At 41.0% G+C, this 25,554-nt stretch overlaps 2 non-coding genes and 1 pseudogene across 2 annotated transcripts; 2 read left to right on the forward strand and 1 right to left on the reverse strand.

Annotated features, from left to right (window-relative positions):
• Positions 1 to 9,345: 9,345 nt before the first annotated feature.
• On the reverse strand, positions 9,346 to 9,454 carry LOC147948430 (small nucleolar RNA R71). Its single transcript, XR_015586205.1, has one exon. It is a non-coding gene; the product is annotated as a small nucleolar RNA R71 (small nucleolar RNA).
• Positions 9,455 to 14,118: 4,664 nt separating this feature from the next.
• On the forward strand, positions 14,119 to 19,572 carry LOC147948431 (secreted RxLR effector protein 161 pseudogene; annotated as a pseudogene).
• On the forward strand, positions 16,210 to 16,316 carry LOC147948432 (small nucleolar RNA R71). The gene has a single exon (XR_015586008.1). It is a non-coding gene; the product is annotated as a small nucleolar RNA R71 (small nucleolar RNA).
• Positions 19,573 to 25,554: the final 5,982 nt, after the last annotated feature.

A 25,554-nucleotide genomic window follows, 5' to 3' on the forward strand; every position in this document is an offset into this window, starting at 1 on the left:
ACCCGAACAGGTACACGATAAGCTGCTTCGAGTAACCCCTCGAGTTGTTCATACTTCATTTGCTTACTTGATCAGCCCACCCGATCCTGTACTCGAATGCTTGCATCGAGTGCTTAGGTCGTGTGGTTCTTTGTTTATATTTTTTTCTTTTGTTATTTTAGGACTGTTAGACAAAACCCTTAATTGCTTGGCTTGACTTGCATTGTTCTAATTGCATCCTTCCTGCTAGCATAAACAACCATTTGGATTGATAACCTTTTGTACTACAACTGCATAGGAAATTGATACCCTGGGTGACAAATCCGCTTATCATATACTCGCGTGCCTTTGTGGCTGTGAGTATAGGTGTTCACGGGTATGGGGGAAGTGATGAAGTGGTGGAGTGAAGGAGTGAAGGGCCCTTGAAGACGAAGAAGAGTTGTTAATTTCCGTATGCGTATACTTTGATAGTATACTTGGAGATTGCTTGACTAACTTGCATATTATCTTGCTTGTTTTTCTTGCATTCAGCTTGCATGTTGCATTTGAGTGTTGCATGTAGTGTAGTTGTTTAGCTTGCATGTTGTGTGTTGCTTGTTGGGGTTAGGGTTGGGTTTTGGTTTCTTGTTAGGTTCCCGAACTCACTGAGTGATTAGCACTCAAGACTCCATATTTTGTTTTGCAGGTAACCTTAGTGGGAATAGCCGTAGAGGGGAGCACAGGACGTTAGGCCAACCGGTGTAGTTTCGGATTGCCTTTGCAAGATGTTTATTGTTGTTGTTTAAGTTATCGCATTTTGGCTCTAGGCTTGGTACCAAAAACGTTATATATGTTTTGTGAACTTATTTCGTTAAGTAATTAAAGTATTGAAGTTGTTTTATTTATTTTTGTGTGGGTTCGACTGGTACTAGCCTTGTCCGGACAACACAACGTACCAGGCTGCGAGGGTTGCAAAGCCTAAGCACTCTCAGTCGCAGGTGGAGTTGTGCTAGGGAGGACTGGTCGGGAAGTCTGCAGCTTTCGTCCATTGGTTGGACCACCCCGGCGCAGTTCCCATAGTGGCGTTCTGTGGCTGTCTGTTGGCCTGCATGGTCATAGGACGGTTTGGGGGCGTTACAACGCACCAATCCTTGAAGCCTACTTGTACTGCAAAACGGCCAAGGAGTTATGGAAGACGCTTGCGAATGTCTATGGGAACGTGACCAACTTGACCTGAGTGTTTGAGGTCAAGAAGGCAATTAACGGTCTCCACCAAGAAGACTTGGAGTTCACGAAGCATTTTGGGAAGTTTAGGTCCCTATGAGCCGAACTTGAGATGCTTCAACCGAGTACAATCGATCCGGCCATCATCAATGAGAGAAAAGAACAAGACAAGGAATTTGGTCTCCTTCTCACTCTGAATCCGGCGTTTAATGATGTCATAAAGCACATCCTTCGAAGCGACAAGTGACCTACACTTGAGGATGTGTGTTCACAAGTTCAAAAGGAACAAGGTTCACTTGGTCTTTTTAGTGGCAAGGAAGACTTAGCCACAGCCAAAAAGGGTGTCTACAAGCATGAGGACAAGAAAATGGTGATATGCGACCATTGCAAGAAGAGGGGCCATATCAAAGAAAAATGTTGGATTCTTCATCCTCATCTCAAACCGGCCAAGTTCAAGGCCAATCTTTCGCAAGAAGGTACAAGCGGTCAGGGTAGCGGTGAAGCGAACCAAGGAGGTGCGACGGCCATGGCGGCTTCTTATGGGAATCTTGTGAGGAAATCAGACTTGGAGATCCTTATCAAATCCATTGCTGCACTAAAGGACTCTGGTACCACCTTCTTTGCTTCAAAACCTAGTAACTCTCTTGTTGTTGATGATAACATCATTATTTTACTCATATTAGCTATAGTTTTCATATGCATTTAGGAAGACTTTGATGAGATTTCAGGTAGAAAAGGTCTATTATCAAGTATTTCAGGTTTCAAGAAGCTTTTACAGGTTTTATAGCAATTTGGACCAAAAGATAAGGAAAATACGTTTTAGGAAAGTTTCAGAGCTCTTCAGTACGGGCCACTTTTGAAGACCTTCCCAAACTTAAAATATATCATGCTTGGTTTCTATGAAAATCTGGAAGATTCATCTTTCTCCTTGAAGTGGAATCAAGTCAATCCATTCATTCATCCAGAAGATATGCCCGATTTACCATAACGTGTTATAAACCGACGTAAGAAGAACCGACCAGCCGATGGGCTTTTATTCAAGGCCTGACCAGCGACCATCACGGCGGCCCAGTCCAAGCCTCCTCCACAGTCCAGAATCCGATTTCGCCACCCCTTGTTCTGCACTCAAGAAGAAAAGACGTTTCTAACCTTACAAACCCTAATCCAAGACAAAACCCTATAAATACTCTTAAGACCTAGGGTTTTGAAGTGGCCTTCATCGAGACTTCAAGTGCCTCCTATACCGCCACTGCCGTGCCGCCATAGCCACGACCAGAGAAGCTCTCTCCTGCTCGCCGAATCCCTTAAAGCTTGAAGATCCACCAATCTCTCTTTCTACTCTTTCTAGTTCTTTCATACTATCATTACTTTTGGGATCAAGTTACTTTTGTGACAAATAGAGAAGTTTCCTTTGAACCCTTTTTGTTTATTGATTCGCTTTTGATGCTATACTTTATAATATCAATGTCGTTTCTTTGAATCATGAGCGAGTAGTTTACTTTGTTGGGTTTTATGGGGTGATTCAAGGGGAATTCATGGTTCACTTCAATTAGGTTGTTAGATCTTATTTTCGGTTTATTATTAGAGTTCTTTTGGGACATCTTTATCTTAATGCATGTGCTTGGATTGATCACCAAGTGCTGATCTAGAGAACGGGAGCGTTAACCGCGTTATCCTACGTCTCCAAACTAGTTTTATACCGAAACCTCACGTCGCAACCTGCGTAAGCTGAGTTGCGGAGTTTGGTGAATGTATCGAACTTGTTTAACTAGCTGGTTGACATGCGTCGTTGCCTGCGAAAGTTGAGTAATAGAGTATGAAGACTTTAGCCTTTCATTCTATGAAAATAGCTTGTTAGTTCATTAGTGTTTCGTAGTTGAGAACCTAAACCGAAATTAGTATTTACTTGTTAGATCTTACACTTAATATTGCTTAGAACCATGAAAACATTGAGATGACTCCCAAAACGCCCAACGCCTTAGTCTTATAGTTTTAAACCGTTTTTATTTACTTGCAATAGTTATTATTCTTAGCCATAGTTCTTTCTATTTTAATTCAATTTGTGTTAGCTATTACTCTCTGTGGGATCGATCCTAAATTACTACATTGATTAATGTTAGGGATTTGATTCCCTCTTGTCCCTTAGATGATTCACAAACAACAAGAACACAAGCTTTGGTAACCCAGTTCACGGCCGCAGCCACTACATCTGGGGAGAGACTGTCCTCTCAACATCCACTCATGACTATCGGAAAACACCTCCGATGTGGTTTTACATTGAGATCTCTCACACCACCAGTAACATCCCTACCGGTTTATAATGGATAGAAGAAGAACAAGAGAAGAAGAAAGAGAACCCATAGACATCCAAGAAGAACTCTATCACTCTCACCAAGCTCTCTCTGTCTAACTCTCTTTCTCTCTCTCTGGAACTGTCTACGGAGAAGACGACGACTCGAAGCATCTAGCGACTCTCCTCTCTTCCTTTTGTATCAATCAGTTTGGCTTTTGCCTAATGAGATTCTGGTAAGGACCTTAAGGAATACAAGACACAGGCCCACAAACTAACATTCTCCACCTTGGGGCCAAGTCGAAGTAACCTTTTAGCTTCTAAGAAGAACATACCTGAACTGAAAACCATCTTACCGAAATCTCTGAATAACCAACAGTGACTCCTTCCATGGCTTGGAACTTCTCATAAAAAGACATGATGACTACAAAACCTCCGCCAAACACAATTGCTTCTTCTTCAAACCAACTTCTGTCCAAGAGTACTAGTTGATGTTACCACAGATAAACCTCTATTTCCAACAACTTATACCACAGAATGCCTCTGTTCTAGCAACTCTCTTTGTCTCTCTCTGTTCTCTCAGTTTCTACCAAGAGATATGTCTCTTTGTTCTCCAAGAAGGACCAGCTTGTTTTACCACCAGCTATAGAATCAACCACCAAAGCAACCTAAGAACTCCTTGTTTATGTCAATGAAGCTCTGACCTGAGCTCATCTCAATCACTTTCACGATCTCACCAAAAAACAATGTCTCCGTAACAACTTCTGTGCTACTGTGACTGCTACAGCTTCTTTGCTACTGCGGCTGTATTAACAACTGCACCATGTGAGATTCTTCTTATTCTGGTTGTTGCTATGAGCTAGATTCTTCTTCCTTCTTTCTTGAGACTCCTTTTGCTAGTACATTACCAGCTCCATCAACAGAAACTCCATAAGCAGGATTGCTTATGAATTCATCAATCACACAGCTTCCTCCATGCCTCCTGATTCAACCAACAACTTCATCTCCCATAAGATTTAATTTGCTGATTTCTGTTTATACCAACACAACTCTGAAACTGCCTTGTACCGCCATCACTACTAATGGGACACGCCTCCAAACTGGTACCGCTGACAAGACTTTTGACACATGCTTCCATTCAGATTTTGTGTTTAAGCATGTTCTGATACTTGCAAAACTTTACCGCTTGAAAATTCAGACACCAGTCTCTTGTTGATAGCATAGCCACAACACCTGAGACTTCCTTTTACAGCCAACCCTTGTCACAGCTCGAGCTTGCAACAACCTGTTTCCAGCTGCAAAACCCATTCCATACCATACATTCACTTGTAATAAAGAATGCACCAACAAATGGTGCCCGCATCACAACTGCTTTGGACTTTACCATCAGAGAATTCTCTCTGATTCACCATTATCTAGTAAACATTAGATAATCCTTCACGCGTGAGATTCATGTCCAAACTTCTGAGAAGATCTCCTCAGTTCTCTCCTTGTGATGCCAAGGATACACAAATATGCATTACTTGTTCCTCAATAACAATGCAAATTGTTTAAACATTACATTCAACATCCTGTCTTGGATGTCAGATTCTAGAACATGTTGAGCTTCTCTTGTTTACCCTGCAATTGCTTTTCCTGAGACGTTCTCTATAACATTTCCTTGATGCAAACATGCACAACTAACATTCAACTGTTGTTGTTTAATAAATGCAAAACTCCACCTGCATTTGGATCTCCTATGCATCTGTTTTGTCTCTAGAATCTTTCTTGTGTTGCTCCTATTAGCTTGATGAAGATCCTTGTCAAGATGACAATATGAGCAGCCGCTCAAATCCTCCTGAAGTGATTGACCTTGAGGACATAATCGGCTAAGAATCCGGCAGATTATCTCAATCAGCTGAACATTTTTCTTTGTCAGCTTAACCACTTTCCTCTCTTCATCGAAGCTTGTAGATCCAATACTTCTTACTGATTTTACACCCATCAACTTCCCTTGGCAAGTGAACCATCGAACTAGCACCCTGTCAAAACAGTGGATTCCCAATTTTCTTTTCACCTAGAAAACTGACCCTTGTTAGAATTTGCTCACTTTGTATCAGTGAATAATATGTCTCAAAAACTCATCATTTTGAAGCATAGCCAATGATTCAGATCATGTGACCAATTTTAATCACCCACGACATCATTTAAACTGCACAACTCCACCTGGAACCAAGATCAATAACCATAGTATAACATACTCTTGTTGACCCTTTAGTAGCTCCACCTTGGACGTGACCCATCTAGAATTCAATGTCTCTCATAAACACCACTCCACCTCCCGAGTTAAAACATGTATTCACTCTTAACTTTCAATCAACCCATCTTACTTGTGTAGATGAAAACCTCAGTGTGAGTCAAACCATGAGCTATATGTCAATAATAGACATATGTTTCCTACTCACTACACACACGAAACAGTCTCTCTTTCCTACCAAAAAAGAAAACCACCAAGAACCCTTTACTGCTTCTGAAGTAATTCAGATATATTTCCTCCTACATATTTAACTTGTTATAGACTGTGCTACTAGACTCATTTGAAATCTACTTCAGACTTGTTGTATCCATAAATTTCTGCAATTTCTCACTTACTCCCTTGCACTCATTACCGAGATCTTGAATTGTTTCACACAGTGAACCACTAAGACTCTATGATACAGTAGAAGCAATGAACAAAGATCAAGCAGATTTAAAACAACTTTCATGTCTGATCTTGTCTACAACCCACTGAACCTTACTTCTTTACCGCAGCTTCTTGCCACCAGTTACTACTAGACTCCATAGTAACAACACCACTGATCTTACCATCAACTTTCTTAAGAGTGCATCATTCCCTGTCATTTACTCAGACACTTAGACGTCTCACCAAAGCACCACCTGCTGCTGTTACCACAATGACCCTTCTGTTACAGCAACCAAGACTTGATATGCTGATACATACTCTTCATGCATCAACAGCTACTTTGTCTAGGTGAGACTCATTAACATATCTTCATGACATAATGGCTCTTTATGCTTCCTCAATGAATCATTTACATGATCCATTTCTTGAGAACATTCCTCATGTTGACTCAGCAATAAAACCAAAACAACAGATCCAGCAAACATAGTACAACTCCATTGTACTCTGGTTCATGCTGACACAGACATTCTGAATGATTCACTTGAACCTGCGATCATTACAACCTTCAACCACATCTGATTTACATCAACCTGATGTGAACCTCAGAGACTTGACTTGTTACTGAAACCTCCTCAAATCTTTTCCATAACCCAAAGTCTTTAGTCTTTAAACTGTCTTAACCAATAGTTAACTTGAACGAGTTTCTACCTTACTCCATCTACAATTCTCTTACTTGAATCTCAACCTTTAACCTGATGATCCAACAAACAACAACACTCAGATTTCAACCTTACTAAAGCGTTCCCTAGTAACCAGAATCTAAGAATCTCCTTTGTTGTTCCTATAATCATCCTTTGAACACTAACTACAGCAATTCTTGTGTTCTAACCAGGCTTCAATTCCTTAGAAAAACAGACCTTGACAATCCTGAAACTTCACTGAATACCATCACAGATCTTTCTGTGACTTGCAGCGGATAACAGACTTCTTGTTTCACCAGATTTGATCTATGAGAGATGATGACTTGATTCTGGTTCAACACCGTAAGAGCCATAACTTTCACTCATTACCTTTGAACCTGAATCGAATTATTTATGTGAAAGCCTTCACACAACATCATTCTCAAACTGACTTCTTCTACAGACCTAAGAACACCTTCACCAGCAAACTCCACGGATGCTTTATGTTCAACTGTCTTCGTATCAATCTCTGAACCTGATCTTTCCTGAGTGTACAACAACCTCACATGCAGACTCTTTCAACCAGAAAACTGCAACGTTGCACAAACTCATACCAGATTATAACTAAGAGGATTCCTGATTCCATTCAACCTGAAATCACCTCTTTTGGTTCAATCTTTACCGATGAACTTGTTTCTCCGTTCCGATGACTTTAACCTCTCACCGTCACCATCCTTCTTCTTCCTTTAGCTTACAACCTTGTCACTGTTGCCGTGAATCCCTGAACTTAAGCCTTTCCAAAGGCGTCGACTTTCTTCACAAAGCTTGAAGCTTTCTTGCAAAGCTTGCTCCTTTCTTTGTAAAGCTTGCACCTTTCTTTGTAAAGCTTGAAGCTTGTTTTGTCTGATAAAGCTTGTATCTTTCTAACCATAAAGCTTCTTATGTTTCTTCAACAAATCTTAACTTTCTTGGTCTTCCTTCCCAAAGATCAATGCTTTTTCAAAACCCGACTTCTCATCACAAAGTTCAAAGCTTTCCTTAGAACCTGAGGCTCTAATACCACTTGTTAGGGATTTGATTCCCTCTTGTCCCTTAGATGATTCACAAACAACAAGAACACAAGCTTCGATAACCCAGTTCACGGCTGCAGCCGCTACATCTGGGGAGAGACTGCCCTCTCAACATCCATTCATGACTATCGGAAAACACCTCCGATGTGGTTTTACATTGAGATCTCTCACACCACCGGTAACATCCCTACCGGTTTAACAATGGATAGAAGACGAACAAGAGAAGAAGAAAGAGAACCCATAGACATCCAAGAAGAACTCTATCACTCTCACCAAGGTCTCTCTGTCTAACTCTCTTTCCCTCTCTCTTGAACCGTCTACGGAGAAGATGACGACTCAAAGCATCTAGCAACGCTCCTCTCTTCCTTTTGTATCAATCAGTTGGGCTTTTGCCTAATGAGATTCTGGTATGGGCCTTAAGGAATACAAGACACAGGCCCACAAACTAACAATTAACCGTGCACTTTCACTCGTTGTGTAGTCTTTTCAGGTAAAAGATTTGTAGTGAAATTCTACACACATCAAAGCTTTTTGGCGCCGTTGCCGGAGAGTAACTAGCTGCCCATTGAATTTGATAAGAACTTTCGTCTAAGATACTTTGAATTTTTCTTTTGAATTTTTCAATTTTAATTTTAATTCTTGTTTTTCGATAACCTCTACTTTCCCTTTTAGTTTCTGTTTTTGGATTTTGTAGTTGTAGTGCATGACTATGAGTCAACTCTCCGGAACCGTATCTCCAATTCAAGACATTGATCGACTAGAACGTGAAATTAGGAAACTTCGAAGACAACAACTCATGGCCTAAGAAAGGAACCAGGACCAAGGTCCCCTTAACCTCGACCAACCGCTGATACCTCCTGCCCTCAACGACCAAGGAGAACCAATTCTCGCACAAGGTGGCAACCCCAACCTTGCAGCCGCTGATCCGCAACTCGACCCTGAAGTTGGCCGAGAAAACCTTCAAGCTCCTCGTGACGCTAATCCTCTAGGCGTGGGAGACAACGTCGATGTTCCTCCTCACCAGCCTGCTCTCGTCGCTAAACCACTACTACCTCAATTTGGCGGAAGACAACCCTCTAAGACGTGCCGCACCCAACCGTACCATTGCCAACTATGATGCTCCCAACCAATTCGTTCAAGACCGTGCTGCCATCCGTATCACTTATCCTCCACGACGTGACTACGAGATTAAACCTCAAATTATTGGTTTGGTGAAGCAAAATCAGTTCCATGGCCTTACTACTGAACATCCGATGGACCACATTGATCTTTTTGAAGAAATCTGCTCAACAACAAGAACCAATGGAGTTCCTAAAGATTACTTGAAGTGTAAGATTTTTCCTTTCTCTCTAGCCGACAAGGCTCACAGATTGTTAAAGTCTCTACCTCCTGGATCGATCACTAGCTGGGAAGGATGCAAGTCAGCATTTCTCAACCACTTCTACACCAAGTCAAGATCCAACTCTCTTTGCAACAAGCTGCAAAGTTTTCAACAAGGACCGGTCGAAAATTTTTATGAAGCATGGGAAAGTTTCAAGGACTATGAACGTGACTGCCCCCATCATGGTTTTGCTCAAGGTAACCTCTGAAGTATTTTCTATAGAGGATTACACCCAAAGTATCAACTCTCACTCGACACGGCCATCAATGGAGATTTCATTACGAAGACCGTTCAAGAAGGACGAGCTCTCATCGACAATCTTACCGCAAGTAGTAGCAACACTTGCACCAATTTTGATAGAACCATCCGTTCTAACAATTCTGAAGCTAAGGAGATTACCGACCTTAAGAACATGATGAACCAACTTCTAAGGAACCAACAACGTGAATTAAACGCTTGTGATACTATTAATAATGGAAATATGGAACCTTAGTACTGTTTTAAGTGATGTGTGGCATGCTAGACTAGGCCATCCTCATTCTCTTTCTTTTGAATTAATGTTGCCTAATGTTTCGTTTGATAGTTCTAGTTGTGAGTCTTGTATTCTTGGAAAACATTGCAAGTCCATTTTTCCTAAATCTACTACAATTTATGAGCATTGCATTGACCTAGTACATTCTGATGTGTGGACCTCTCTTTGCCTATCTAGAGATAATAACAAGTATTTTGTGACTTTTATTGATGAAAAATCTAGTATACTTGGCTTACCTTGTTACCATCAAAAGATAGAGTCTATGATGCCTTTGTTAATTTTCAGAATTATGTCACTAACCATTTCAATGCTAAAATAAAGGTACTAAGATCGGATAATGGAGGAGAATACACAAGCCACAAGTTAAAAGAACATCTCTCAAAACATGGCATTTTACAACAAACAAGTTGTTCCTACACGCCCCAACAAAATGGAGTTGCGGAAAGGAAGAACAGACACCTCATGGAGGTTGCAAGGTCAATGATGTTTCACAACAATGTCACTAAGAGGTTTTGGGGAGATGCAGTGATGATGGCTTGTTATATGATCAATAGGACACCAACAAAAGTGTTACAAGATGTGTCACCTTATGAAGTACTAAACAAAACCAAACCTCCGTTGGACCACTTACATGTTTTTGGTTGTGTTTGTTGTGTCTTGGTACCAGGTGAACAACGGAGTAATCTTGACGCCAAAAGAACCAAGTGTATGTTTATTGGCTATTCGATAAGTCAAAAGGGGTACAAGTAAAATGATCCGATGATACTAGGGTTTTTTGTGTCTCCTCCTAGCAGGTCTCAATTAACCTTATGAGACGCTATTGAAGCCTATTTGATTAGATTTGAAGGCCTCAGGGCTTTTGATACTAGGATTTTTGTGTGTCTTATCCTAGCAGGTCTCAATTAACCTTATGCGTTGTAGTACTTAAGGTGTCAATCCAAATGGGATGTTGCTAACAATTGAGATGCAATCAAGCTATCACAAGTCAAGCTAATTCAAAGAGTGTTTTTATCTAACAGTCCTAGAATGATCAAAATGCAAAACGGAAATGAGTCACAAAACTAGAAACAAGAATGCATGACAAGAAGCGAAAGTGAATAAAAAACGCAAACGATTCTAAGCATGAACAAACGAAACAGTTCCAGGAATGTAATAAAAATCAGAAAGAAATAAGTCCTAAGGATGGGGTAATTGATGTCGGTGGAGTATCCTAGTCTAAGGAGTGTTTAACATACCACAAGCAAAGTATCCCTAAACAATGAACATCACAACTTAGCTAATCCAATCTCTTGGCAAAAGCTACTCAGACTCAACCACTTCCATACCTAGCTCTCGCTAGAGAAACGTGGTCGAGCAGGCATGACAAACAAGTTCATTCACGTCAACAAATATCTTAGACAACTAATCTCTTAGGCTAGGAACGTAAGTCTCTGGCACTAGTTGGTCAGACATTTTATCAAACACCTTTTGGGTGCGGAAATGTCTCGAACCTAGTTCCAATTGATCAGAGAGAAACTAGTAATTGTAACTCTAGTCTAGAAGGGAATCATACAATCAAAGCTTAAACACTCTACATCCTAAGATCCTCCACCTAATCTTTCCCATCCTCAAGAACTAACACACTACTCAGATCCGAAAATCATAGTCAAGGATGCAAAAACAGAAATCATTGAAACAAGCATTATTAGGTAGATAAAAATAAGGTGAACAACTTTGTAGAAAGAATCAAATGCAAAATCTCAATAATCTCAAAGATATCGGAATACAAGTCTGAGAACATTTTTTGGAGGCTAGGTTCAGAAACCTTATGGGAACAAAAACGAGATAAAAGATAAGATGGCTCGGACGGAACGGAGATGGTGACAATGGCTCGGACGAAACGGAGATGGTGACAATGGCTCGGACGAGACGGAGATGGTGACAATGGCTCGGACGAAACGGAGATGGTGACAATGGCTCGGACGAAACGGAGATGGTGACAATGGCTCGGACGAGAATGGCTTCCAACGTCTCCTAAATACCTGAAATACTCCAAAATGCACAATATATGCAAGGATGATGCAAGAACTACCTAGACGTGCAAAGTGTATAGAAAAAACTAGAAAACGATGCAAACCAATGAGTTATCCTAGCTAAATGCATGATAAAAATAGGCTAAGGAGAGACAAAATATAGACATATCAACTCCCCCAAACTTACTCTTTGCTTGCCCTCAAGCAAACAATCAAGAATAGAGTATGGAGAAGAGGTGTGAAGATGGGGTCTCAGAACCTAAAACATGCTAAATAAAATAGTTAGAATCAAGGTCCTTGTTTTTAGTTCTATGATGCATGGTGAAGGAACTCTATATTTTTTTCAACACACGCAATCCTATCAATCATCCCCTTTATTATTCATTAACAGAGAACCGTGAATCAAGCTAAGCAATGTCATTGAACTCATTTGGCTAGGGTAAAGGTTAGAGACATAGATGGTCTCCTCATCAAGTGGTTTTATCAATACAGAACAAGGTTCTCTCACGAAAAGGAGTTGAGCTTAAGAGAAGGCTAAAGGTTGAAACCAACTGATACATACAAGAGCAGCGTCCTGTCTACCCAAAGAACACTCCAAACCGAAGTTGGTCCTATCTCTACCCTTCATCAGAAACTTCATCTCAAACTTTTTACACTTAGTCTTAGGAGGAGTTCACTTCTTTTCATTCTAGCGGAATGGGAAACCTTTATTATCACTATGGTTCGTTTTCTTTTCTTCTAAGGACTCTAGACATCTTAAGCATTTTTTTTCTTTTCTTTGTCTAATCTTTTTATTTTATGCCCAGAACCAATAACTCTTTTTACTTTGCTCAAACCAAATCCGTTACTAGACTTGTAAACTATGTAAACACATCCCCCTCCTAAAGACTTTCTACCTCTTTACTTTTCTGCACAAATCCATACCCAATACCCAAAATCGAGTTCTCACCTAGTCATACTAGTCCGGATAACGCGAACTAGAACTACACAGGATCCTACTCTTGTCGGTTTGAACCTAACACTTTCTAACAAGCTCAACTCGGAAAAGGCCTGACACTCAAGAATACAATTGGCTTGAAAGAACGGTTGGTTAAGGGTGCGGGGAACTGTTCCAAAGATGGGAATCAGCTACTTGGATTGACAAGGGTGGTAAAAATGTGAAAGACAATCCAAGTATGTGTATGGTATCCATGAGTTCAACTTCAATGCATCACATGATGATTGCAAGTCAGGATTAGGTTCAGGTAGATAGGGAATGATATCAATTCAAAACATGCTTCAATCTTACATTTTCAAGTTCAATCAACAAGCATCAAAGAACTAATAACATGGGCCTTGATCATATCCTATTGAATCCAACATGCTAACAAGGTAACAATCATCATCAACCCCTATGCTAAATGCAACAACCCTATATGAATAAAACTAGACTCAATCCTAATATGCAAGTGCAAACTACATGAACACTCTGTTTTTGTGGAAATTTTCGATTCTTTTTTTTTTTTATGCAATAGATGGATGCAAACTCAAACATGATATGATGCAAAAAAAATTAAAATAAGAATCACAGAACACAACATCAGATACATCATCTCAAACCCTCCCCCAAACGTAAATTACACAGTCTCATGTGTAAGAAAAATTTGCAGGAGGATTTAAGAATCACAACAGAAACAATGCAGGAATGAAATGGTATGTATAAAGGAAAGGTCGGAGTACCTCAGTAGTAGAAGAAGGAGTCCGTGCTCGCCCAAGGAGGAGCGTGAAACTGACTCTGTCCTTCACCTTGTTCGGGATCCGTGGGTGTGACTTCAGCTGGTTGGTCGACTTGCTGCTCAACCGCTGGCGTTTTCTGGTACATGTTCGGCTGCTCTTCACACTGCATGTCATCGACTCTGGACTCGCCATGGTCTGATACCAACACAACAACCTCGGTAGGCTGATAATCACCCTGATGTTCAACTCCATGCATGCCCTGATGTGGGCTCGAGCGGGTGTCGTGAGTGGCTCAAGAGAGGAAGTCGAAATGTGGCTCGATTGAGGCAGTTGGTAAAGTTGGCTCGATTTGTCGGTTCGGAACAGCGAGAACAGCGGCTCGAGTGAGGCAGTCGGGAAGGTCAAGTCGCGAGCGTGATGTGCTGGTGTTGGTCGAGTCGAGTTTTGTAGACCCCTCTAGAATGTCTTGTTTAACCATATACTCTTTAGCATTCTGCCCAGGTTCAATAAGAAAAGATCTTCTCTTCTTCATTATCCCCAACCTCTGTCTTGCTTTTCTTGGAGAAGAAATTTTAACTATATCCTTGAGCTGCATGATTTGCCCTCTCATCTCCTCCAACGTGGTTGTTAACTCCGTCACTGAATCCCTTAAAATCTTGGTTGTTTGGGGTTCAGACAAGCTGTCAAGCGCGGGAGGACTTGTCTCTTGCGGTTGGTGATTAGGAAGTAGGTCTCAACGCTTAGGGAGGGTAACGACTGCTCTCGAGTTAGAGAATGGTCGAGTGACACTTTGAGTTTTCTCTTTGGTTACCAAAACCTCTGTTTCTGCCTCATTCACATCCTCAAAGATGCCAAACCCAGATTTCTGATCTTTCTCTTCAATCACGAAGGTATGTCCATCAATAGTTGGTTTCTTCTTAGAATCCTTGATATCAAACTTCATCTTGAAGTTTTTACCCAGATTGATATCAATCATCCCCTTCTTGACATCAATGACTGCTCCAGCTGTAGCTAAGAAAGGCCTTCCCAGGATTAGTGGATCTTTAGGCTCTTCATCCATTCCCAGCACCACAAAGTCAGTAGGAATCTCAGCTTGTCCAATTTTGATGGGCAGGTTCTCTAATAGACCATGAGGCAATCTACTAGTCCTATCAGCCAATATTAAGCGGAGGTTGCATGACTTGTATTTGTTGAATCCTAGCCTCTGAGCTACAGAGAGTGGCATGATGCTTACTAAAGCACCAAGGTCACATAAGCACTTTTTGAAGGCCAATGGACCTAGAGAACAAGGCAAGGTGAAAGAACCAGGGTCCTCTAGCTTCTTTGGGATAATCATCTTCTGAATAACAGCCTTGCATTCATGAATAACCCCACCTATGTCATGCACTATCCTCTCATCTTCCAGAGCCTTAGCTTGAGCTCCTTTAGCTATCTTCTCCTTCTCTTTGGTCTTTTCGGTTATCAAATCAGTTAAAAACTTTTGATATTGAGGCACAAGTGCAAATGCATCAAGTAAAGGCATCCTAAGTTCAATCTCCTTGACTTGTTTTTCGAACAGAGCTTTATACTTCTCAGTAAGCTGCTTCTTAAACCTCACTAGAAATGGTAGAGGTGGCTTGTATGGTGGAGGAATGATTCGCACAGGTTTATCCTTGGGAGCAGCGGGTTCTTTAGTAGTTTTAGGATCAATTTGCTTGGCTGACTTAATTGGATCCTTGAGCACCTCGACAGGATCCTTTATCTGAACTTCATCTTGAAGAAAATCCTCCCCATCTAAACTCTCAGTGTCCTCAGTGAGCCGTACATCTACAACTTGGGTGGTGATGGCATGGATAGTAGCATAGTCCTTGGAGTTTTGAACTACTTTTCCGGGTAGTTGGCCAGTTGTTGGGGTAGAAGTAGAAACAGTCTTGCCTTCCATATACTTCATCTTGGAGTTAAGAGCTTCAAACTTGACATTTAGATCATTGTAAGAACATTCCATCCGCTGACTGAGTTCAGCAAACTTCTTAGCAGTATCCAGAGAACCACTAGCTTGACCTTGAAGAAGTTGTTGCAGCATGTGCTTCATTTCTTGATCTGGAGCTTGAGTAGGTTGAACTTGTTGAGGTGAAAATCCTGGTGGTGGTCCGGAAGGAGCGTGATAACCTTGCTGGAACTGTTGCTTAGGCACGAATCCTTGATTGTAAGGAACAAAAGGTTTTTGCGGACCTTGTTGTTGATGTTGAGGAGGGTACACCTGATCTTGTGGATTTGCAACATTGGTGCTCCTGTAAGACAAATTGGGGTTCGTCTTGTAAGGGTTATAACCATTGTTGTATCCACCTTGATTTTGGACGTAGTTGATTGCTTCAGACTGCTCACCCTTTCCATCCTGAACTTGAAAATTGTCATCCTCAGATACAAAATGGACAGTCTGCTGCTGACTTAGCAAGAGGCGGTCAAGCTTGTCATTGACATTCTTAAAGTCCCTCTTGTACTTCTCCTCATATCCAGCATCACCTCTAACCGTGCGGTCATAGTCTTCATTGTAGTTACCATCAGACTGGGCAAGATTCTCAACCAGTTGCCATCCTTCCTCAACATCTTTGTTCAGGAAATTACCGTTAGAAGCAGTGTCAAGCTGCATACGTATCTTTTGTAGTAGACCACGGTAGAGAGTGCTCAGGAGTGACTCGTTGCTGAAACCATGGGGTGGACACTGGCTGTGGTAACCCTTGAAACGCTCCCAGGCTTCACAAAATGATTCTGAGCTCTTCTGAGTAAAGCTAGAAATCTCATTCCTGAGACGTGCTGTTCTGGAGTTGGAGAAGAACTTGGCCAAGAATGCTTTCTTGCAGCCATCCCAGGTGGTGATCGATCCCTTGGGAAGGTTTTTCTCCCATTGATGAGCTTTGTCTCCCAGGGAGAATGGGAAGAGGCGCAACTTGTAACCGTCCTCACTCACGCCGTTGATCTTGGTGAGACTGCATAGACGATCGAACTCGTCCAAGTGGTCGAGTGGATCCTCCATAGGCAACCCGTGAAACTTGTTTCCTTGGATTATGGAGATCAGACCACTTTTGATTTCGAAGTTGTTGTTCGGCACGGCGGGAGGGACGATTCCAGCACGTTGAGTATGAGTGTTCGGTGCATCCCCAACACCAATGTTTCGCGGTCTCGGATTTGGTTCATTCTATTGTTCCATACTGACTGGTGCTGGATGATCAGTGAGTTGACGAGCTTTTCGTGGTCTTTGTAACCGATTGATGTCGTCGATAGCAGGAAGGAGGTTCTGATGTCCTCTTGATCTGGTGTGCATACAATGTTGCAATCAACAGGTTCCTGAAATGCAAAAGAAACAAGCAGACAACCAAAACAAGTCAGTATTCAGAATGATAAGTGTAATAGAACTTAATCTTGCAAAACTTGAAATCTTAAATGTAGCAAAACGAATCCCAAATGGCAACGGCGCCAAATTGATACTAGGATTTTTGTGTCTCCTAGTAGATCTCAATTAACCTTATGCGTTGTAATACTTAAGGTATCAATCCAGTTGGGAAGGTTAACTATCACTCAAGATGCAATCAAGAAGTCACAAGTCAAGCCAATTCAAGAAGAGTGTTTGTCTAACAATCCTAGAATAGTCAAAATGCAAAACGAAAATGAGTTGCAGTACTAGAAACGAGATTGCATGACAAGAAGCGGAAAGGAATAAAAACATAAACGAGTCTAAGCATGAACTAAATAAGTGAGAAACGAAACAGTCTCGGGAATGTAATAAAAATCAGAAAGATAAAAGTCCTAAGGATGGGAGTAATTGACGTTGGTGGAGTATTCTAGTGTACAGAGTGTTCAACATGCCACAAGCAATCTATCCCTAAATAATGAACATCACGACTTAGCTAATCCAATCTCTTGACAGAAGCTACTCAGACTCAACCACTTCCAAACCTAGCTCTCGCTGGAGAAACATGATCAAGCATAGCATGACAAACAAGTCCATTCACGTCAACAAACATCCTAGACAGCTAATCTCTTAGGCTAGGAACGTAAGTCTCTGGCACTAGTCGGTCAGACATTTCATCGAACACCTTTTGGGTGTGGAAATGTCTCAAACCTAGTCCCAATTGATCAGAGAAAATCTAGTATTTCCTCCTCTAGCCCAGAAGGGAATCATACAATCAACACTTAAACACTCTGCATCCTAAGATCCTCCACCTAATCTATCCCATCCTCAAGAACTAATGCACTACTCAGATACGAAAATCATAGTTAAGGTTGCAAACACATAAAACATTGAAACAAGCATTCTTAGATAGATTAAAATGTGAAGAACAACTTGGTAGAAGAAATCAAATCGAAATACTGAATAAGTTCAAAGATATTGGGATACAAAGTCAGAGTACGTTTTTGGTAGCTAGGGAAACCTTACAAAAGAAAATGAGATAAAAACTAAGATGTCCAAAACAAGACTTAACAAAATGTATATATAGTAAAAACGCGTGAATCCCTAAAACTTAAAACGACAAGATAGAGCGTCGGTTTGGGAATCTCCTGAAGCATGTCAGACGGAGCGTCTTCCTGGCATACGCGATTTTGTCCGTGTGCGTCCAGTGGCTCAATTGGTGTGAGTAGGAGTGGCTCTAGTGGTGTGAGTAGGAGTGTCTCGAGTGGTGTGAGTGAAAATGGCTCGAGCATGGTCAGTGAAAGTAGCTCGAGCTGGGTGTATTACGCATCCACTAAAACGATGATAACTCTTGAACCACACCTCCGATTGGCTTGAAAAAAACGGCATTGGAAATAAGACTCAATTCTCTACAACTTTGATGAAGACGTCAAAAGCTGAATCCCTAGACCGATGGCTCGAATGATGGCTCGATTGAGGCAGTTGAGGATGGCTCGATTGTGGAAGTTGAGGATGGCTCGATTGATGAGGTTGAGGATGGCTCGATTGATGCAGCTGGGAGTGGCTCGATTGGTGCAGCTGAGAGTGGCTCGATTGGTGCAGCTGAGAGTGGCTCGATTGCGGAGGTTGAGAGTGGCTCGATTGCGGAGGTTGAGAGTGGCTCGATTGCGGAGGTTGAGCATGGCTCGATTGCGGAGGTTGAGCATGGCTCGATTGCGGAGGTTGAGCGTGGCTCGATTGCAGAGGTTGAGCGTGGCTCGATCCTCTGCGCTTCCAACGTCTCCTAGACACATGAATTACTCCGAAATGCACAATGTATGCAAGGATGATGCAGAAACTTCCTAAACATGCAAAATGTACGAAAGAGGTTCTAAAATGATGCAAAACGACTAGTTGTCCTAGCTAAATGCATGACAAATACAGGCTAAGGAGATGCAAAATATAGACATATCATATATGCACCAGCAAAGCTCTTCTTAATTCCACATTTGATATCAAAGATCTTGGTGAGCTCAAATACTTTCTCAAGATTGAAATCTCTCGCTCTCCGGAGGGTTTATTTCTTTCCCAATGAAAGTATGCACTTGATCTTTTAAGTGAGACAGGTAAACTTGGAGGTAAACCAGTGTCTACTCCACTCGAGGAAGGTTACCAGGCCAAGCGAAAGGGGGAGATGAAGAAAACGCCTAATGCTCTGGTTAACAAACTGGCGGAGTTGTATGAGGATGTTGGGAGATATCGTAGACTTGTGGGTAAGTTAATCTATCTCACAATCACAAGGCCTGATATCTGCTATGCGGTCAATCAAGTCAGTCAACATATGAAGGCCCCAACCAACTTCGACTGGAACACGGTGAAATGGATCCTCTGTTACCTCAAGGGGAGCCCGGACCAAGGCATTTGGATGGGAAAGAACAACAACACTGAAATGGTAAGATATTGTGACGCGGACTATGCTGGTGATACGAAGGATAGGAGGTTAACGACTGGGTATTGTACATTTGTTGGTGGTAATTTAGTGACTTGGAAATCAAAGAAGCAGAAGGTTGTCTCATGCTCTAGCGCCGAGTCCGAGTACAGGGCCATGAAGAAGCTAACCAATGAACTTACGTGGCTCAAAGCATTCTTAAAGACCTTGGGTGCGAGTCTGATCAACTGATCACCATGCAATGTGACAACAACGCAGCAATTCACATTGCCACAAACTCAGTTTTCCACAAACGGACCAAACATATTGAAGTGGATTGCCATAAGGTTCGAGAGAAGATTGAAGAAGGGGTAATCTTACCGTGTCACATTCCGAGTAAAGATCAGCTGGCAGACATCTTCACCAAGGCTGCGAGTCCTCAAGTTTGTGAATACATCTATGGCAAACTTGGGCTCATGGATCCCACGCGTCCAAGATAGGCTCGCCTAACTGGTGGGTATCACACTCTTTCTCCCTTAATGAGGTGATGCTTCACGGGTTCCAAGCTTAGCCATTTCATTCTGCGAAGCTTGAGGGGGAGTATTGAACGTGATCGATCATGAACTTGGTGGTGTCCGTACGGTCGTCCGTACACATATGGAATAAGGCCGAGTTCTACTAGTGGTACATGAAGTAGAGATGAGGCCTGACCATATATGGCCCAAGAGAAGGATCGAGAATATCTTCATAGCCGTTGGACGAGAAATCAAACGAGATCACGTGTTGGTTTCTCTTAAGGAAACCAAGGATATGTCGCTATCTCCATTGGAATCAATCCTCTCTCTTTCCTTATGTCCCTATCGATATGTTGTATTGTGTTAAGGGTGTAGCCCTAGTTTCTTTTCCTATTTAAAGGCTCTAGCCGACATTGTATTACACACACTAATGGAATCTAAGTTTTTCTCTATTCTCTTTGTCGACTAAACTCTCCTCTTTTCACTTTCATATCTTTACTTCCACTTAAACTAACACAATGTGTTATGAGTAGGAAAGTGGTGTTTCAGGAAGAAACAATCTTCAAAGACTTGAAGGGAAAATCAGATGACAAAGCTCAATAAGTTATAGAAGCTTCAACTTCAAATTCTGATGTTATTACAAAATTAATGCAAGAACAAAGAAGTTCTAAGCAAGGTGGAGTTATCACTGAACCTAAAGTTGTAAGCAAAGAATCTGATGAAGAACATGGTGAAGAAACAGAGGAAGTTCAGTCACTAGAAAGAAATGGGTTGACTAACTATCAATTAGCAAGAGACAGACCTTGCAGACATATAGTAATTACATTCAAGATGAAGGATTATACTCAATTTGATTTTGCATTGAATTGGCATATGAGGTTCTGAAGAAGAACCTCAGTGTCTTCATGATGCTCAAAAGGATCAGGACTGGATTACGTGGAATGGTGCTATGGGAGAAGAAATGAACTCGTTACTCAAGAATGGTACCTGGATTCTAGTAGACAGACCCACATACAAGAAAGTAATAGGGTGTAAGTGGGTATTCAAGCTGAAGCCTGGAATACCTGGTGTGGAATCCAAAAGACACAAAGCTAGACTTGTTGCGAGAGGATTCACACAAAGAGAAGGAATAGACTAGCAAGAGATCTTTGCTCATGTTGTGAAGCATGTTTCAATCAGGATACTAATGTCAGTTGTGGTTAATTAAGACCTGGATTTAGAAAAAAATGGATGTTAAAACAACTTTCTTACATGGAGATTAGGAGGAAGAGTTGTACACGGAGCAACCAGAGGGTTTTGAATCAACTGATGGCGAATACAAGGTTTGTCTTATATGGCTTAAAGCAGGCTCCACGTCAATGGAATAAAAGATTTGACAATTTTATGATGGAAGAGGAGTTTATAAGGAGTGAACATGATCAATGGGTATATGTGAAGATGATTAATCAAGGTAATTTTGTTTATCTTCTATTATATGTGGATGATATGTTAATTGCAGGAAAGAACATGTCAGAGATTAAAAACATAAAACAGAGACTTAGTGAAAAGTTTGAGATGAAAGACATGGGAGCTGCTAGTAAGATCTTGGAATAGAAATCACAGGAGACAGAGATCAAGGAATTTTGTGTCTCTCTCAGTTGGATATTTGAAAAGGTTCAATATGAGTGACTGCAAGCCTACAGATACTCCTATTGGGACACACTTCAAGTTATCTGCAGTTCGGAATGATACAGAGTGTATGGACACAGAGAAGACTCCATACTCAAGCGCTGTTGGGAGTGTGATGTACTCAATGATTAGTACACGACCTGATCTTGCCTATGCTATAGGTTTGGTTAGTCGGCTTATAAGTAAGCCTAGGGCAATGCATTGGGAAACTGTGAAATGGCTATTGAGATACATTAAGGGTTCTCAAGATTTGAGTTTGGTATACACTAAAGAGAAGAATCTTAGTGTGATTGGATACTGTGATTCAGATCATGGAGGTGAATTGGATAGGAAAAGTGATAACAGGATTTTCACCTAAGGTATCAATTCCCTATGCAGTTGTAGTACAAAGGATTATTAGTCCAAATGATTGTTGTTAACAGATAAAATGCAATCAGAACTATGCAAGTCAAGTCAAGCAATAAAAGGGGTTTTGACTAACAGTCTAATATGAACAGAAATAAAAAGAATAAAGCAAAGAACTACTCGACCGAGGTACACGATGCAAACAATCGATTACCGGATCGAGTAGGTGATCGGGTGACAAGAAAATAAAAACAGGATTATGAACAACTCGAGGCTCCACACGATGCTGATGATCGAGTACCAGATCTGGTTGGGGTCGAGTTAAAGATAAAAACTTAAACAATAAATATACGAAAGCTCCTAATGATGGGGTAATTGGTTCATAAGTATTCCTAACCAACCTAGAATGTTTTACATTCCTCAAGCAATATATTCCCTAGACAGTGAATCTCTAATCCTTGCTAATCCACTCTCTTGGTAGAAACAATCAACCTTAATCACTTTCCTACCCAACTCTCGTTGGAGAAACGTGACCAATCAGACATTAAAATCTGATTCACTATTGCCAATAAATCCCTTACTCATCTAATCTCTTAGGTTAAGTGAACAAATCTCAGGCATTAGTTGATTCAAGCATTTTATCGAACACCTCTCGTGCGGAACGCCTAGGATCTAATCTCAACCTCTTGGTTTGAAACTAGCATTAAGAACACCAATCCAAAAGGGAATTTTCATAAAAACAATCAAGCTAAAACATCCTAACCGATCAAGAATACATACTAGCATATCCCATCCCTAGAAATTTTAGTTCACTAGTCAGATCTCATCACAAACGACATGACAATGGAGATGAATAAGAATTGCATTCAAAAATAATGAGTATAATTGAAAACAATAAAGAACAGAAAGTAGAATTACAAAACTGGAAAAAAGAAAAATACTAAAAACAAATCTCTCTAAGAAAGTATGGAAATCGACTGGAAATCGCCTTGTAGCTCTTGCTCTCTCTCTCTCTGCCGTGTGTGGCGTGACTCAGGCTAGAGAATTAGAGAAGGGTTTATATATGGTAACCCTTTGACCTAGCCGAAATAGCTATCATCCGAACACCTACACGAGGCTAGGGTCGAGCACCTCCTCGGGTTGGGCTTCGGGTGGTTCTTCTTAAGCTTAGATCAGCTTGCTCGGATCAAGACCTCGGATTGCCCTTCTTGCACGATCACATCTTCGGGTACATGCTCGGGCGACTCCTAATTCTTGCTCTTTTTAAGCCCTAAAGCACATATTTTCATCCAAAATACTACAATGCAGTAATGCAACATCCTAAAACACCTAACTGCAGATATCTAAGGTTAAGGACCTAAAAATGCTAATGTTAGACTCTAGACAATGCAAAACATGACTAAAAAGATGCTTAAAACGTGTAAAATAGAGAGAAATCAAAAAGATTAACTAGTAAATATGTTTTCATAGTGAATTGTAATACAGTAAGTTGGAAATCAAGTTTACAATAAGTTGTGGCCTTATTATCTACTGAAGTAGAGTATATGGCTTTGACTGAAGCAGTGAAGGAAGCTATCTGGATTAAATATCTATTGGAGGATCTTGGTTTGAAGCAGGAAAAAGCAAAAGTTTGGTGTGATTCTCAATCTGCAATTTGCTTGTCCAAGAACAATGTTTATCACGAGAGCACCAAGCATATGGCAATCAAGAGATCTTTTCTCAGTGACATTATTGAGAAAGGTGAATAGAAGTGTCCAAGATTCACACTTCAGAGAATCATGCGGATATGCTAGCAAAAGGTATCCCTAATAATAAGTTTGATTCATTCTTGGATGTTCTGAAGCTGATCAAATGGGAGGAAGTGTTAAAGCTTACAATGTTGGAGGTTAAACCCAAGTATGACAGTTCATTATGGAGGAGAAGAATTATATCAAGGTGGAGAATGTTATGGTGTGATCCAATTCAACTGGTTATCTTGATGTCGACTTGGTTAGCTGGTTTAATGATGGTTCACTATTCTTGGGCATCAGTTTTAGAAGTCCAAGAAGGAAGAGGATTTGGTTTCAAATAAATCAAAATTGCAGAAGCATTAGGATTTATTCTTTTTGTGCTGATATATATACACATTTTTATTCTCTCTCGTTGTATCTCTATTCATCTCTATCTTGTAATCTCATTGAAGTTCTGTTCTTGAGCTTGAGAGAAACACTTGAATCATTATAGTGAATTGTTGGGTTGAATCCAGCGCCAGATGTAGATTCATCACATCAGTGAATCGAAATGGGTAAACAATTGCTTGTGTTCTTGCTTTCTTATTTCTTTTTACTTTTCTTTGATTTTGAGATTGTGCGTGAGTGATTGAGCTGATTTGTGTTGAGTTTTTGAAAGGTTATCGCCATAGAAACTTAACATGAAGTAGTCTTTTTTTTTTCCATCGACGAAATGGAGAAGACCGTCCTAATGCTTTTAAAATTTTCAAACTTGCTCAAGAACGCTTGCAACATAAATTTAACAACACATTTAAAATCTAAGCTTGTTGAGAATCGCAGACCCCGATTCACCTCTATAGTGAACCGCATACCACGACTCTGCCCCTACTTCTTGTCTACTTCACAGATCAGTTTGCATAACATAAACATAACACAGAGATTTAACGAGTTCCCCTCATGTAGAGGGTACATCTCGTGTGGGAACCTTGCCCCACAAACATCCACTATCAATCAACCAAGGTTTACATATAGTGTTTCATATACAAGCTTAGAGAACAACTACAAAGGAAACTGAAGAAGAGAACAACACATAGTAGATGCTTTTCTTCTTCCCCTCTCTTTGTCTCTGGTTCAGCTCTCCCCTCATTGTATCAACCTTGAAATACCTCCAGAACCCCAAAGAAGCAGTTCCACCTTCATCTCTCATCAAAGTGTCCTGAAGACACCTTAAACCTAGACTAGGTTATGTCCGGCTCTCAGTCCTTCGATCCCAGCCAAGCTTCCGCTCTTTTATCATGGTTTTGCGCACTGCTTCAAGCTCTCTTTACGATGCCCTGTGCATGCTCTCTGCACTATGTCATGCGCCTCTACATCTGCCCTGCACAGCGCCCTATCCTGCGCCTCTGCATCTGCCCTGCATAGCACCTGGGCTGTGCCCTGCAGCTACCACCAGCATACAACTAGGTTCTCCTATGCGTGCCTTAGTGCTTGCGGCTTATCCTTCACTAACCCTAGTTTCCCTTATATAGTGAAACTCTAGAGTTTATGTTGGTTTACTCCTTCAGACTACACAATCCGGATCATGTATGGACTACACATCAATATAGACCCAATTCATGGTTCAAACTAAATAAGCCCATATGAAGCAAACATATACAACAAAGTTCATTCAGGTAGAGAACAAGATTGCACTTTGTATAAAATTTAACATTATAGATTAATTGAGGAAAAAATCAATAGTATGCAAACATCGTACATATTGCACAATAAAAGGAGAACATTAGTGTGAGAATCATCTAGAGATATCATGAGTACGTAAAGGGTTCAGAAAACAGCTCTGTTCATGGTGGATAAGTGATAGAGATTAGGTCTCTTTTATCATCAGTTATAACTTGGGAATCACGACTTGGAGTGAATCTGTGTTGTTCATAATATCATCTGTTACAACGTTGGACCTCGTGTGTGCCTATGACCATTCTATATAATATACGGATGAA

This window comes from Camelina sativa, chromosome 2 (assembly GCF_030686135.1).
Source record: "Camelina sativa cultivar CO46 ecotype springtype chromosome 2, ASM3068613v1".
In the NCBI taxonomy this organism is placed as follows: Eukaryota; Viridiplantae; Streptophyta; class Magnoliopsida; order Brassicales; family Brassicaceae; genus Camelina; species Camelina sativa.